Raw genomic sequence first — 17,300 nt, forward strand, 5'->3', positions numbered from 1 at the left:
AAGAAAGAAAGAAAGAAAGAAAGAAAGAAAGAAAGAAAGAAAGCCAGAAAATATGACCTATTAACAATATATCAAAATATCAACTCCTATATTTCACATCAGTGATATTCAGTGCCATAAGTGTTGATGTCAATCAGGGGCATTGCTAGACTAAGGACACAAACCCACAATGACACAAACAGGATCTGTCTCTGCTGTCACCCACAACTGCAACTGTATTGGAATTGCTTTGTTGCCAAATATTTTAATTGTGTGTTTGCCACCCTGGGCTCCTTCGAGGGGAAAAGCGGGATATAGATTTAATAGTAATAGAAACAAATCTGCTGGGGTCTTACTGGCACTGTGATTTGCAATGCCCAAGACCAACAGGAGGGGTGTTGTATTTTTTTTTAAAGGGGAGGAAGGGGTTTCAAGCCCCATGGACAATTCCCTAGAAATACCCTTGATGCCAGTGATATTCCCCAGAAAACTCTCCTCTACTAAATTCTGGAAAAGCTGTCTCTCAAAACCTGAACTGCTGGTTTGCACAAAATATGCAGGCAGATCAAGATTCCCCACTGCACCCCAACTATTAGAATGTAAATTTCCAATCAATTTTGCCATTTAAAAACTGCAAGGTTTTTAAAGCTTTGCTTTGTCTGAAATGCTTAGTCCCAACAGTAACAGGGCCTGCAACCATGACTTTAATTGAAATCTTGATTTAAATCACTGACTAGAAAACCTTCCATTGAAGTCATAAATTTTCACCCGTTCTTCTACTGTTACCATGGTTATCTTTTTAAAATAACAATAAAAATTCACCCACACTGGATGATAATACAATTTACATGTACTGATTTACAGCTAATCAGAGACTTTTACTGAATCAGATAAATGATTTCCGTATCTATGGCTCTATGCATTTAGTATTTTCATATTCCTATTCTCTCTTCATTGTGGTGTATTTATAAAAGTATAAAGAAACAGATGTTACTCAGGATGGAGACGAAATATGTAGGTCAGTAGTTTTGATGGCTAGGAAGTTAAGTTTCCATGGTAAAAATAACTGGTAAATAATATATGTTCACAAGCAAGGATCCAAAACTACTAGGTAACTTTTAATTGGCAAGTCTAGTGGAATACCACTCTGCAGCCAATCATATCAAGTCCTAAGTGCAATATATGATAAATTATGCCAGATGTCCCCTTCCCCCTTCCCATTCGGGTATATAGGAAAATAAACCTATAGTTTAAAGTTTTGATAGGGTTTCCAAAATTGGCAAATGGATCATATCCATGTATTAATAATAGATAGCAACGCTGATTCTTAAAGTATGAGTTAGGACTCAATACAAAGAATTTGTTTTAAGAACTCGGCTTGAGCCACATCTCTATCCATATTTATTGGACAGATTCAGAGTGTTGGGCCAACTCTTGTCCCAAGCTTTTCTTTTTGTGACTGACAGAATGGGAAGATAATGACATTGGTTTTTGTTTTCCCAAGCAGTCTTTGAAATGAAATATATAGAATCTGAGACTGAAAACAGAAGAGTTCTCAGACAATGGAAAGTGGCATTGTAGCACCACTGTTGCCTGTGCTGTGCACCACTACTAACTCTAGCCTGCTCAAACAGCTTTTGTAGCAAGGGCAAAGGAAGACCTAGACCCAGAGCAGGACTGGCATCCTTACAGAGGGCCTAGGTCAGGGTCTGTCTATGAAAGGACCCCAAACAGTGATCCCTAGAGATCACAATGCCTAAACCTAAGATCCACAAGTAACTAGTGTAGACACTCCATGCTCCAGAGGTCAATAATTCAATGACAGAATATCTGGTTTGCGTGCAGATGCTCCAGGTTCAGTCCCTGGAATCTCCAGGTAGAACTGGGGTGGACCCCTACCTGAAACTCTGGAGAGCTTTGTCATCCAGTGTGGACAAGACTGAGCTCAATGGACCAATGGTCTGGCTCAGTATAAGGCAGCTTCCTGGGTTCCTATCACTGGATTTGCAGCTTAGACAGCAAGGAGAGGATTCCAGACTCTAGGCCAGAAGACTGTCCCTTTAAATTCATCACTCTCCAGGAAAAAGGCAGAGCCTGAGAGGATGTAGTAGAGGCTGAGAGGCAGACAAGGCTTTGTTTGGACCATTTGTGGAGCTCTCCAAGGTCCTGTAACTCCAGTTGCACTGGCCTCGGGAGGCCAGATAAGCTCCAGGATCATACAGACATAGATGGCAGAGTTCAAGATGTCTGAGAAATTGTGACCAAGGAGTCCAGACTCCAGTACACCACACACAGAATTCAGAAAGTGTCCTGCAGGGCTGAGGAAGTCTCATGAAACAGAACAAAGCCATGATTTGAAAAAAAGAGAGATCCAGAGATACAGTTTTTGAAATGATGCTAGAATTTATTATCTCTACTGGAATAAGGTACAGTGGGCACTTGGGTTGCGAACGTGATCCGTGTGGGATGCAGGTTCACAACCTGCTTCTGCACTCGTGCGGGTTGTGATTTGGCGCTTCTGCGCATGTGCGACCGCCGAAACCCAGAAGTAACCGGTTCCAGTACTTCTGGCTTTTGGCGGTCCATAACCCGAAAAAACACAACCTGAAGCGGCTGTAACCCGAGGGATGACTGTATATAGAAAGAGGGGGGTAAGGTCTTCTAGATAAAAAGGGGTGGGAAATCTATTCCACATTATATAAACATTGAAAACAGAGAGCAGCAACTCAGGGGAGTGAGTGCATTGTGTGTGTGCCTATGACTAACCACCAAAGTGAAGGAAAGAAGTGGGGAAGAGGAGCACAGTTATAAACAGAAGCAGCAGAGTGAATGGTGACTCAGGGCTCATTTACTAGCAACGGGGAGGCAAAATGTGCTTTTGAGGTATGAAAGAGCAGCAGCTCAGGCCAAGCCGCAACTCCCCATTCAAGAAAAAGTCCCTTTGGCAGAGAACAGTTGCTGAACATTATAGGCAAGGCAGTGCCCCCTGCATTGGCTCAGGTAAAAGGTGAGTGCACATCTTCACAGGCTGAATTAAGGCCTTGCATACCTACGGCAGGGATTCCAACTCCTGCCTGATGTTTGCCTAACCTTGGCGTGGGAGGAAATGGTGAAGAGCGGGGAGAAAGAGCACAGAGAGATGTGAACTTCCACCTTGCCGGCAACAAAGAACAGAACATGAAACGGGCCAAAGGCAGATGAGACAGTTCTGTTGCTGAGCAGCCTGGCCTGCCAAGCTGCCTGGATGGGAGGCTTCCCAGCAAACATCACTTCCAAGGAAAGATTAGGAAACTCCATGTCACTCCCTCAGATACATTGGATCTGAAGCTCCATTTCCAGATTGAGCAACCACGGGTCTTCGGTCCCATCCCCCTGATATTTCATCCACCTCACTTGCTATAGGGATGAAGCAGAGTTTTAGATGTGGGGAGACATTCTGTAGGACTGAGGGGAACCAAGTGGAGGAAAAGCCACCACTCTTGAGACTTCAATATGGCACCCATCACCAGATTACACCCTGGCAACCCAAATGCATTCCATAGTAATTGGCAGCTAAGCGAGGCAGAGGGCCAGTGTCAAATTTAGCACCGGGCAACAGGCTGAGCAACCTACCTCTTCTCTTTCCCCCTTCCTCCTGCTGAAAAGCACAAACACTCCTTGGCTTGTTCAGATGTTACACCAAACGCAGATATGAGCTATCTCCATGCATGTACAAGTGCTGGCGTGAAAGAGTGCACACCTGTTGATTTGTACAGGTGCATACACAGCCTGTGCCCTTGTTGAAGGTGACATGACAAGACCTCTAAGAGGGGTAGCTGGATACAAAATGAGGGCTTGGGCTCCTGCACTTTTAACAGTTGCTTTAAAGAGGGGATTTCAGCACAATGAGCCACATCTGTTGAAATTCCTTCTTCTGCACAACCTTTAGAGGTGCAGGAGCTCTGACCTCTTTTGTATCTGGCCAACCTAAGACCTCAAGATGGGACACCTTAGGCTCTCCTCCATTATCTGCCAGCTGCTGCTGTCTTGTGTTCGTATAGTATTTATATGTTGCGAACAACCCTGTGATCTTTAGATCAGTGTTTCCCAACCGGTGTTCCGCGGCACACGAGTGTGCCGTGAGACATCGGCTGGTGTGCCGCGAGATGCCTGGAGGGAGGCGGGCGAGTCGGGCGGCGAGAGGCGGGGCGGCGGCGGCGAGGAGAGGCCGCGCCTCCTGCTGCTGCCTGGCGCTCCTCCTCGCAGCCGGCAGCGCTGCCTGGGCGCCTCCGCGCGACTCTGCCTCGCTGGGTTTGGTCTCCCAGCAGAGACGGGTCACACGCGCCCCTCCCTCCCTCCCTCAGCCTGCGCGGAGGGAGAGCCAGAGAGAGGCATCGCTCCTGCGCTCCGAGGCAGATTGAGCGCAGCTGAGAGGAGCTGCCGAGGGAAAACACTTTCACTTTTGTGGGTCCCTCCCGGCGTGACGCTGCGCGCTGACGTCACGGGGCGGGGCTTTAATGGTGGTGTGCCGCGAGATTTTTTTTCAGTAAACAGGTGTGCCGTTGCCCAAAAACGTTTGGGAAACACTGCTTTAGATGAAGGTGGTATACTAAATAAATAAATAAATAGTACAGGACTCCTGGGCTGGCTTTTAGAAAATGGTCGTGAGCTTGCAATCACATGCCAAAAAGCCAATCCTGTTGGAATGAAGCTTTGGGCATTGATGCTACCTCACCACAGGCTGAGTAGACTTGTTAAAAAGTGTGGTTCCTGTGGACTGAAGCAGATGTGTGAAGAGAACTGCTCATTGACCAGAGATATTTAAGCCCTTAGTATACCTGAAGGAGCATCTCCACCCCCATCATTCTGCCCAGATGCTGAGGTCCAGCTCCGAGGGCTTTATGGCAATTCCCTCACTGTGAGAAGTGAGGTTACAGGGAACCAGGCAGAGGGCCTTCTTGGTAGTGGCGCCCACCCTGTGGAACACCCTACCATCATATGTCAAGGAAATAAACAACTATCTGACTTTTAGAAGACATCTAAAGGGAAGTTTTTTATGTTTGATCTTTTTTCGTATTTTTAATATTCTGTTGGGAGCTGCCCAGAGTGGCTCGGGAAACCCAGTCAGATGGGCGGGGTATAAATAAATAAATACATAAATAAATTGTTATTATTATTATTGTTATTATTCAACTGGATGACTATGCACGCAAGAAGAGGCCTGCTGCTCTGAGGCAAGCCTAGCATGAACAAGGCCTACAAGGACTGTGTCACGTTCTGCTGCAATCTGTCAAATTATTGTTATTATACCTTCACATGCATCGTACTTTACAGAGGAACAAGAAGCCAGTCTCTGCCCCCCAGGAGCTTACATTTGAATATTCAACACAAGGGAAGCAATAGAGGCAGGGGAGGAAAATGTGGTTGTCTATACGCAGACTTAGTCATTCAGCTCAAGTCACAGATCGCTTTCACAACTTGACAGGGGAAGTTATGAAGAATAAAAACCGCAATCCCTCGCACCATGGGGTTTCCTATAACACCATAATAAAAACAGCCACCCTCCACCCGCATTGCATGTATGATACTGTTCCAAGATCAGCGTTTCCAGGTACTTACCACGCGCTGAGAGAACGCACCTCAGGAAGCAGGATAAAGGTTCTGTTATCAGAAGGGTCCTCTTGCGAAGAGAGTTAAGAATCGAGAGGATCTGTGCAGAGCCCTACTGCTAAAACCCAGATGCAGCCTCCAACTATCAAGAATGCCTTTATTTGTCAATTATAAAGTCCCTCAGGCCTCCTCTGAGCATTAGTCACAGTGATTTGCCCAGGAAGAAAAAAAATATTGCAAGCAATTACTACAACTGAACATACTAAACGGGCAATTCTTCAGGACACTGGTGAATTTTTCATTGAAGTCCAGCTACTTAAGAGTGTGGGCTGGGACTTTCAGACAATGGCAGATTGCAAGTTGCGGCAAAGCTGTCTTCAGTAGCTTAGAGAACAATTTACACTGTGAACAAGCAATAGAGAGGACAGAGGAATCTCCTCTTATGTGGAGGAAATGTTCTTTTACGTATAGAGTCATTTCAAAAAGGAAACTGTGGTCAGGTATTTTCCCGGGTCTAAATCATGCATGGCTTGGATGGGTGCCCACACCTTGTTGAAAGCACCTGAGCCAGGTCTGAGCTTAGTGGGCCTCGGGAACTCAGCTAGCAAGGCTTTGCTTTGTAGTGGTTTCAATTTCTCAATTTGTCAGCGTGGGCTAGATAGACCAATGGTTTGACTCAATATAAAGCAGCTTCGCGTGCTCATATGACTGCTTCACTATGCATCCAAATGCCCAATTTTTTCAAAGCGTGAGAGATCTTACCATGTTACCACCCTTAATAAAAACCTTTTAAGGTTTAAAATGCACAAACCCTGAAAAATCAGTTGTTGGGATCACCATGTGCTAGCATTCTGCACAGACATCTTTATCTATAGCCCATGGATCATATCGTCCCAAGAACTCCATGTTCCCTCTGGGAGAGGTATACTTTTAGAGGAACTAGCAAACACCCAAAATTCATAGGAAGCAAACTGGGCACTCTCTTATGCCAGGCCAGACTATTTGTCCATCTAGCCCAGAATTATTTACTCATATTGGCATTGGCTCCCTGGGATCTCAAGCAGACACACCTCCAACCCAACTATTTAGAGGCGGCCAGGGATTGAAATGGACCTTCAGCATGGAAAACCCAGGTTGTGCCACTGAGCCAGGACTCACATAAGGTGGTAGTTCCTGACTTTCCTCCATAGTGAAATGGCCAGTGGACAGTATCTCCTCCCAACGTGGCAGCAAAATACTCCATTATGGAAAAAGCATTGCTATGGCAGAAATTCTCCAAGCATCCCTTGTCTCCAAGCATATCCCAGCAAATCCCAACCCCATATTAACCTGAGAGCTAAAGCACATCCTGATGCTTAGATCTGACTACAGCAACTTGCACCCTCTGGGCCTAGCAGCTGCAAGATGGCCAGTGCTTCTCTTTGTTATCATCTCCCCTGCTAAGCTGCGCATTGGGAGAACACGAGCGAGACCTGCACGCTCAGATGCTCAACCCAACTTAGGTTCATGCTGGAATGATGGGAACCGAAGGAAGAGCATTCTCCAGCATCAGATGATCCCAAGCACGTGTTCAAGCTTATGATCAAAAGGGGGGGGGGGCAATAGCACCTGCAGATGCCTTGATGGGACAAGCACTTCCTGCAATGTCAAGGCCCTTTAAGCAAGTGCTGCGTGAAAGGTACGTTCTGCAGCCGGTTGCACCCCTCAGAATGCAAGCAGCTCAGCTCTGAGCTTGCATGCCGTCGCTTTGCCTGTCAGACATAAACAATGCTGCTCCTCTGACAAAGAAAGAAGGGGAAAGAGGTGTGTGTGTGTGTGTGTGTGTGTGTGTGTGTGTGTGTGCACTGCGGGGGTGAGGAGTGGAGAAATGGAGAGAAGGCAAGAAAGAGGCATGTTTTTTGGGGGGGAGGAAGAAGAAAAGCTCTGGATCACAGGCAGCTAGCGCTGCATCGGGTTCCCTCCCACATCCCGATTTCCAAGCGGCAAGCTCCACGCTGGGCGGCTGGGGGAGGCTGGGAAGCAGTTCCTCAACTAGGCAATTGTTATCGAGCAAAGCACAGGTTGAGCAAGACCTCCCTCCAGTGCACTTCTGCGCGGAGGAGGAGAAGGGAGAATGGGACCGGATGAGAAGGTTCTCTTACCTCAAGATGCTGTGCTTTGAACGCCAAATTGCAAAGAAGCCGGGTCAGGTAAATCCGTGTTCCCTCTGAGCTTTGGAAGAAAAGGATATTTAATCACATTTAGGAACGGTCCATGACTCGTCGATCTGGCGCTTTGATGGATCGGAGCTTCAACGGATTCATTGCTAAGCTCTTCGTCTTCTGCAAGGAGAGGAGGAAAGCGGGGGGGGGGTGTGGAGAGAGAGAGAAAAAAGCCTGAGAGTTGGAGGGAATATTCACTTCTTTCTTAGGTTTCCAATGGCAACAGGATATGCCACAAATGAATAGTGAGTGTGTTTGAGTGCATGTATGTGAGAGAACGAGAGAGAGCAGCACACAGCTGCTTAGTCCACGGGCAGTGCAGGATGCAACCTAGCGGGGCATGTCAGCGATCATGGAAAGAGACAAGTGAATGTACACAGGAAAGGAGGCAGACGGACCGAGAGAAGCAGCAAGCCAAGTAGAGTGAAGCAGAGTCCTATCCCACAACTCAACACCTGACCGAGGGCCCAATGCTCAAGGCATGCACATTTTGTGGGGTTTGCCTTGGAGCAGTTACTCTCTGCCCCCGCATTAAGCATTCCCACCCTTCAAGGCACTCTTGCTCAGCTTTGGTGAATTTTTCCCCAGCCACTTCTCAGGCTGCGGAAGCAAGCACTTAAAATCTGAGGGGTTTAGTTTCACATCAGTTACCTAGTCCATGGGCAAAGCAAATCTCAAGGAGCACATACAGCCAAGGAGTGTGGGTAGTCACCGGTGTAACTGATGCCTTTTGCCGTACTGCAGGGTCAATCCCATGCTACGTTGTCCTTGTTGAACATGCGCAATGTACTTTGAAACTGCCACAGGAGGCCGGTGGTTCTTGATGACAAGACAGAAGTCCTCCTAGGACTCTTTCTAACGTCACCTTTAGCAACGCGGAACAGCAACTCCTTCACATGCCACTTGGTAATATCAGAGGTCCACAGTCAAGAGCTATAGCCTCCATCCCACTGCTCCTTCCCATGCCACCCCCATCCCTCCCAGGAACATGTGAGTGAGTGAGTGTGTGTGTGTGTGTGTGTGTGTGTGTTAAGGTGATGTAGCTTGAATGCCTCTCACATGACCGACACAGGTGCTCCATGCTACTGAGTGGCAAAGGGAAAAGAAATTCGGCATTGGCTCCCATAATCCTAAAAGGGGTGAGAGAAACAGCCCTTAAAACTAAGCTTCAAACTGCATTGTGGTGAATGTGCAACTCTTGATATGCCAAACATTACATGTGCAAAAAATATTTGTATTCTGGCAGGGGAAAGCAGATCAAGGGGTGAGTTCAGGGCCCTCTTGTGCAACACACATGTATGCGCATACAGTAGGCAACACACAGTATTAGAAACTCAGATATATAATCTAATCGCCAAGCAGCACCTTAAACCTAGGTTACGGTGGTCACAACAGAATGCCTAGGTGCCATTTTTTCCCAGTGAGGTTTTTTGTTGTTATTATTATTGATTTCATTTCTATACCAGTTTATATTTTAAAAAAAAAAACCTCGAAGAAGTTAACACCATATTAAAACACCAAATAAAACAATCCAGAATGAAATAAATTCAAGCTTCAAGAAAAGTATTTCAGATCCTTTTCTAAGCGACATTTTGCTTTTCCCATATTTATTTACCTACTTGATTTATATAGCTGCCCCATTAACAGAAGGACTCTAGGAAGCCAAGGTGGTGTAGTGGTTAGAGTGTCGGACTAGGACCTGGGAAACCAGGGTTCAAATCCCCACTCTGTCATGAAGCTCGCTGGGTGACCTTGGGCCAGGCACAGCCTCTTATCATACCTCACAGGGTTATTGTAGGAATTAACTGAGCCATGAACCTCTTGAAGAAAAAAGTGTGATACAAATGCAATAAATAAGCTCTTCTGCTCACCTGCTTAAGAAATGGGAGAGGTCAGCCAGATGGAGACATCCATCACCAATGTGGCATCCAAGAGATCGCCACGTGGTCGCAATTAGACCCGTGCCATTTGCAAGAGGCGCTGGGAGAATTCCTAGCCCTGGCAACACGCACAGCACACCCCACAGAAACACATCCACCACACAGACATGAAGTTCAAACGGCAACTTCCTTCCAGCAACGCATCCTCTGATGTACTTTGTGAGCAGATACCCACGCACGGAGGCCGACCAAAACTGCTGCCACCTGATGGGGCTCATTACAATGGCTGTAACATCTGAGAGTTGCTTTCAGTTGAATCATGTCTCCGAGCAGTTCTGTCCAACCACATGGAATGGGGCTTTCCAACATTGTTGCTGACATCGAGGAGTGCTGTCACGCAGAACCCCTTGCCAGCAGCCTCCTTGTGGATCCCCATTGCCTTGGAATTGACCCTCACTCGTACAAAATGTGCGCCTTGCAGTGACCATGGAGTGTTTTTAATGCATTCATCACAGAGCATCTCAACCCGCTGGAGTTTGGATGGAGAACACAGTTTCACTTGTGTGCCTAAGCCGTGGGACAGCCTCTGAGACGGTGAAGCCATTTAAAGAGGTAGAAATGGAATGCTACAATGATTTGTTTTCGAGGTCACCCATGCTGCAGAATTGTACCTTCACTCACCTCCTCCATTCTGCCTGCTTCCCTTTGCAGGATACTTTCCCTGCCAGCCTCCTGTGACATTTCTAGTTAATATTACTACGCTGTAGAACAAGGGCGAGCACCTTGCAGCTCTAGGGACACATGCACAGCTCTCAGCCTAATTTCCTGCAGCCCTTGGCCTAATTTCAAAACTGATCTCTGCAATCGGTTCAGAACCTCTGATGGTAGGGATTTCTCCCTTCCTGGCAGCCAATGGGCAGGGAGGAAGAAGATGACAGGCAGAGATAATGGGGTGGCAGAGAGAAACTTTTTTTTTATTAAGTCCCCACTCACTTTTGGCTCTGGCCCTATCAATTGCCAGCATGCAGCCCTGCACCCACAACAGATTACCCTTAAGGGAAATCAGCTTTCAATGGAAAGATTGCCCACCCCTGAAGCATGGACCACTTCATACATGGATGTTCAGACGAAGCAGCAAGCAATGGCATGTATATGGCCACTTCCACACCTTACATTATAAGCACATTTAAACCACATGGCTCCCACCCAGAAGAATTCTGGAAACTGTGGTTTCCCCCTCACAAAGCTGCATATCCCGGCACCCTTAACAAACTACAATTCCCAGGAGTCTTTGGGGGAAGCAGTGTGCTTTAAATTGATGCTATGGGTATGACCACAGTCATCTCAAGTCCACTGCCCCCACTGCCACAGATGGGACTTTTGTATCATCTCAATGTCCCCTTAGTCTCTCGCACGGTTTTCAGTTGGCAAAAGTTCACAGTTCACTCTGGCTGCGGACACACCATAGCTTTAAAGAACATCACCAGCACCCCATGTAATAAATAAAATAAGCCAAAGGCATGTGCAAAAACACACACACAAAAACCCAGAAACTAAGGGGATCTCAATCACACAGCCAGTCCCTGCAGAAAGCAGGGCTGAGCTCACCACTCATCCCCAGGGAGGCAGTGGGTTCAGCTCTGCTGGAATGGCAGCATGAGTTCTGCACTGTGGTTTCAAGCCCCCGACAACAAGCTATCTGTTAGGTGCTTGGAAAGTGGCACACAGAGGACTTTGACCTATCCATCATCTGTTGACACAATGACATTGAGTGCTTGATAATGGGTTGTCCCACTCACCTATCAACGTTGACCCACAGGGGTTGGGACCCATCAGGCAAAATAGGTTCCCCACATCTTAAATGGCATCATCACTGTGACAAAATTCAGTACAACACAGGTGCAAGCCAGTCAGCCACAGCCAACTAGGCCCTTATGTCTAGATACATACCAGAAAATATAGGGAAAACCCACAGACAAAAACATGCACAAACACCCACAGAGGCTATTTTGTCCCATGCTGAATTATGGCTGCCTTCAAATTGTTTGGAAAGGGCTGTACTTTTCCATAGTTTATATACCCAGAGATAAAATTCTGACAACTCTTTGCATTTTCCACTCGATACGGTGCTGAACTGAATAGACAACAGGCCAGTTCTCCCCCCTGCCCATCATTTCCTGCCCCCCCCAGTGCGGCCACAGTAGTTCAGGATCTACATGGCCAGAGAAGAAGTATCATCCACAGGCACAAATCCTGCCCACTCTCCTCTTGTCCTCCTTGCCTTTGGCAGTGGGTATGCATAATCTGCATGCAAAGAAGAGCTGGAGGTCTCAGCAGCCCAGAGTGCTGTGAAATTGGCTGATAGCAGCATCGGGGGAACAACATGACTGCAAATCCTAAACACGGCATAAACTCCAATGGCAGGCAGGTAGGTGGAAGGGAGAAGAAGAGCCAGGTGTTCCCAGGTCAAAGGAGGGATGGGAAGGGAGGGGGGCTGGTGGCAGAGGGCGACTGAGGGACACAGGCAAAATGAGATGGGTGCCAGAGGTAACATTAGGTACGGCTTCCTTCACAGCATATTATGGACAGCGGATCCCAGGTCACTGCAGTGGGTAAGTAGGTCATATTTGCATGTGCGTGTGTGTAAAACAGAGCAACTGAAAATGCACACACACAAACGTCATCCATTTACATTTCTTGAGGGGTTTGCATGAGGGCAAAGGCACATGCTGTCTACTAAGCCTTCTTCAGTTCCTAAGATTAAGCCGCTGAAACACCCTCTGCGTGGGCTACCTTTAAAAACAGTTCAGAAATTTCAACAGATCAAAACACTCTTTTGTCTGGTGCCTATTGAATGGAGTACATAATACAGTCTTCCATCAGCTTCAGCTGCTGGCCCAGCTGCACCCTGCACAGGGACAGTCCAACTTCTGTTGTGTGTGTGCGCTCTGGTAGCCTCTAGGTTAGATCACTGCAACATGTTATATGTTAGGGCTGCCTCTGAAGGTGGTTCGGAAACTTCAGCTGGCGCAGAATTTGGTGGCCAAAACCATTTGAGCATATTGCACTGATCCTAGCCCAACGACACTGACTGCCAATTAGTTTCTGGGTCCAATTCAAAGTGCTCGTTTTGACTTTTAAAACCTTAAATGGCCTAGGACTGAAATACCTCAAGGACCGCCTCTCCACAAATAAACCGTACTGGACTCTGAATTCATCATCTGAGGCTCTTCGCCATGTGCCTCCTGGATGAGAAGTCTGGAGGGTGGCAACACGAGAACGGGCCTTTTCTGCAGTGGCTCCCACTTGTGGAATGCTCTCCCCAGGGAGGCTTGCCTGGTGCCTTCATCGTACACCTTTAGGCACCAGGCAAAAATGCTCTTCAACCAGACCTTTTGCTGATTGGCATCCAATTCCATTATTATTATTATTATTATTATTATTATTATTATTATTATTATTATTATTATCATCATCATCATCATCATCATTATTAGGGGGTATTGGTTTGTTCTTGTTCTTATTTTTATTGTGTATTTTGTGTTTTTTATATTGGAATTTTATGTTGTGATCTACGGATGAAGGGTGGTATACAAATTTAATAAATAAATTCAGTATTAACCCCACAGGCATATTTGTCTTGATTTAAAGAATTGGTTTGGACCTTTAAAAAACTAAGTCAGTGCTTCCCAAAGTGGTCAGTACTGCCCCTTGGGAGGGCAGTGGGATTAACTAGGGGGGGGGTGCTAAGAGTTCTCAGCCCAGTATACCTGAAGGAGCATCTCCATCCCCATCATTAAGCCCAGAAACTGAGGTCTAGCACCAAGGGCCTTCTCGCAGTTTCGTCACTGTGGGGTTACAAGGAACCAGGCAGAGGGCCTTCTCGGTAGTGGCGCCCGCCCTGTGGAATGCCCTCCCATCATATGTCAAGGAAATAAACAACTATCTGACTTTTAGAAGACATCAGATATCAAGGAAACAACAACCAGTATCTGATTTTTATCTGAAGGCAGCCCTGTTTAGGGAAGTTTACCCAGATGGGCAGGGAATAAAAAATAAATTGTTATTAATTATTATTATTATTATTATTATTATTATTATTAGTGGGTAGCAAGGGGACACTTGAGGTATAAATGTCTATCAGCTGGTATCACTGGATCAAGTTCATTAATTTTGTTGAATTGATGAAACTCAATAGTTTGAAATGGATTTTGAATAAATGTGCAATTACTGTTTTGAATTTTATTGTGTTATCTTCTTGCTTAGTGGGTCATGCAAACCACTGTTCTGAATAATGCTCTTTATAGGGGTGGGGGGCACTGGGGGTGAGTTTATGGAACCAAGGGGGTGGTGGTACAGAAAAAAAGTTTGGGAATCACTGCACTAAATGGCCTAGGGTCCTGGATACCTTTGGGATCATCTCTCCCCCCCCCCGCCCCCCGTCTAAAAATCAGATTTGGAGGCCTCGCCAGGCTCCATCGCTGGTCCTTTTGCCTCTAAACTGTAAACTTTCCTCTTCTGGCAGCTTTTAATGTTCAAAGATTTAGAGGGCCTACTTTTGGTACAATTTTTTAGATTGCTGCCTTTTAGTTTATTTGTGGCAGTGTTTCCAGTGTGTACCTTGGCGCTTGGTACATATTTTTCTCATTTTGTACATCTTGTGCTGTGAAGCTGCTCTAAGCACCCTATGGCAGAAGAGGAGTTTGCGCTTCTTGCTTATTTACTTACTACAACAGTAATGTCAAAGCATTCTTAAAACTCAAATACCCTGAGGCTGTGCATTAGAAACACAAGGATGTTTTGTACACAACAGGGTGCTATTTTTGTACTACTAACCTTATTTACAGGCTTTCAGGGGTCTAACTGGCCACGCTGTGTCCAGTTGCAGGCCACTCTCCCTGGAAAGCACTAAGGGGAGAGGAAAGAAGCACTCTAGTGTATTTCCTGAAGCACCCATCTCTCCACACCTGGGAGCCCTTATTGGACTGCTGCTTCCTGATACATGCATAAAGATGTCTAAAGACCCACATCTATCGCCTGTTTGCTTAGCACTTTATAAGCTGACTTTACCAGTGTCCCCACAGCAAACACAACTGCCCCATAGTGTGTCAAGAGGTATTTGTTTCTATGCATATATAAAAAAGGACTATTTGCCATCCAAAACATATGGAACTCGGACTAGACCTACTGAAATTAATGGCCACGAGTAACTTATTGCTATTTAATTTCAATGTGTCTCCTCTGAGTAGAATTTAACTGGATAGTGCATGGGCCTTGATTTGCAGTGCCGTGTATGCACTTTCAAAATACAAGTTTCTAGCCATCATGGGCCTGGGCATGCATTTGGAAACTAGCAGGCAACAGGCACTATCACTGGCCATTGTGAAAGCTGTGAAAACATACACAAGGATCCCATTCTCACCTATGGGAAGGAAAATCATCTCATTACATAGCCAATAAGAACTTTCCAGTTGCAATTTATTAACTGCTAGCACAGGCATAGGCAAACTCAGCCCTCCAGATGTTTGGGGACTACAACTCCCATCATCCCTAGCTAACAGGATCAGTGGTCAGGGATGATGGGAATTGTAGTCCCAAAACATCTGGAGGGGCGAGTTTGCCTATGCCTGTCCTAGAAGCTCCATTCTTCAAGGGAAGGAACATATGAACCCTAGATGCCTACATTTCCCTCCCCTATAATATTAGGCTTCAATCCTATGCACCAGAGATAAGAAACCTGTGGCCTTCCAGATGTTGTTGGACTACAACTCCCATCATCCCTGAACACAGGCCATGCTGTCTGGGGCTGATGGGAGTTGGAGTCCAACAGCATCCAGGGGGTAGTATAGATTACCTATCCCTGCTTATACATGCTTATCTGGGAGTAATGCCCATTGAACTCATTATGACTTACTTTTGCATAGAAATGTATAAGACAGAACTGTCAGTCATGCTCTTGTCCTCAAATAACCCTAATTGTTCCCCCTCCATCCCCACACCTTTAATTCTCTCACCATACAACTCTGTACCTCTAGGTTGTACCTGAATTCTTACATCAGAGTCAGGGTAATTAATGTAAACTGAACAGATTTATCCAAAATAAAGACAACAAATGTTAGTATTTATCTCAACATCTGTGCAGAATTTAATTTTAGCACAGAACTTGATATTATGCAGAAAGTGGGTTTGGATGGTGGGTCAAAACAAAAAACGAAAACAGGGCATCATGTCCTATAAAGGGAAAGGGAAAGGACACCTGGATGGTTAAGTCCAGTCAAAGGCGACTATGGGGTTGCGGTGCTCATTTCGCTTTCAGGCCAAGGGCGCCGGCACTTTGTCCACAGACAGCTTTCCGGATCATGTGGCCACTTCTGGCACAACGGGACACTGTGAAGGAAGCCAGAGCACACGGAAACACCATTTACCTTCCCGCTGCAGCGGTATCTATTTATCTACTTGCACTGTCATGCTTTCGAACTGCTAGGTTGGCAGGAGCTGGGACAGAGCAATGGGAGCTCACCCCGTCATGGGGATTTGAGCCACCGACCTTCCGATTGGCAAGCCCAAGAAGCTCAGTGGTTTAGACCACAGTGCCACCCGCATCCCTATCCTGTCCTACACACTAATTGTGAAGTCCGCTCACCTTCCTCAGTGGGCAGTGCTGCAGCCAGGCATCGGACCATGCAAATGATTCAGCGAATGGCTGGCCAGATTGCCTGGCTGCTGGCTATTGGCCAATGCCAGCAGCCCTGGGACAGACACTAACTGTGAACTAATTCTTTGAAGTATGGATTCTAACATAGCCAAACCAGCACCATCCGTGCACAAGAGACAAGCATTGGCAGGCTTAGGGGACCCCAATATTTGCTAAAGTACTAAAAAAACTGGGGTGAAGGAAGGACTCCAAAAACAGCCCAATGAGAACTAAGAATGCTCAGTGGACACAGAACACTGATGTCAAAGAGTGAACCGGCACTAAATCACATTGTTCAAAGTTGGAGTTAACTCTTTACTAGCAAAAACACAACCTTCACAGACTTGGCTGAGTGTCAGGCCTCCTGAGCACAGCAGCTCATCCACAGTAGGTCTTGTCCCATTAATCAGTTGCTGAGACTGAAATTCCCCACCTCCCACAGCCATCTAAGTCTTCTCCTTTCCAGGGCTCCCCCCCCCCAAGCAATCAGAGACTGTACCTGCTTGCCGTCTGCCACTGCCCTGCCCATTTCAGCCCTCTTCTGGTTCTGGGAGAAAGTGAGGGAGCTTGTAACAGCAGGAGGGGGAGACACTCATGACTTCACCAGCCTGACTCACCTCTGCCTCTTGGCCTCCCTCCTCCCACTTGCCTGCTCCAGCTTTTGCCTCTGATTCTGTACTTCTCTCTGGCACTCACTCTCTCAGCTCACTAAGCCCTGTTACCTCTTCAGCTTCTGACACCTCCTCATCCCAGTCTCCTCGCTCTTCTCCCTTTGACCATGCATTGCTGTCCCACCACCACACCCCAAGATCTGAGCTTTCTTCCCTTGGTTGTTCCCCTAGCCGGTGAACCCCACCCTTCCTCTGTCTCCAACCAGTCCATGGCAGTTGACCACCATTGAAGGGGAACAGGAACAGAGGGGAGCACCCTGAAAAGGGACGCCGATGTCTGGAACCC

At 46.6% G+C, this 17,300-nt stretch overlaps 1 protein-coding gene across 5 annotated transcripts in view; it reads right to left on the reverse strand.

Moving 5' to 3' along the window:
- Positions 1–17,300, reverse strand: part of ELFN2 (extracellular leucine rich repeat and fibronectin type III domain containing 2) — a 143,343-nt gene that overhangs the window by 89,429 nt on the left and 36,614 nt on the right. For 3 of the 5 annotated variants that reach the window (XM_083462304.1, XM_083462305.1, XM_083462306.1), the window contains one exon: positions 7,710–7,889. The gene's annotated coding sequence lies outside the window, so the exon portion shown is untranslated. Of the gene's footprint in view, positions 1–5,577; positions 5,599–7,709; positions 7,890–14,485; positions 14,513–17,300 lie in introns of those variants that run through there. The other 2 variants (XM_083462307.1, XM_083462308.1) reach the window with 2 other exon arrangements.

This window comes from Podarcis liolepis, assembly GCF_965112155.1.
Source record: "Podarcis liolepis genome assembly, chromosome: 10".
In the NCBI taxonomy this organism is placed as follows: Eukaryota; Metazoa; Chordata; class Lepidosauria; order Squamata; family Lacertidae; genus Podarcis; species Podarcis liolepis.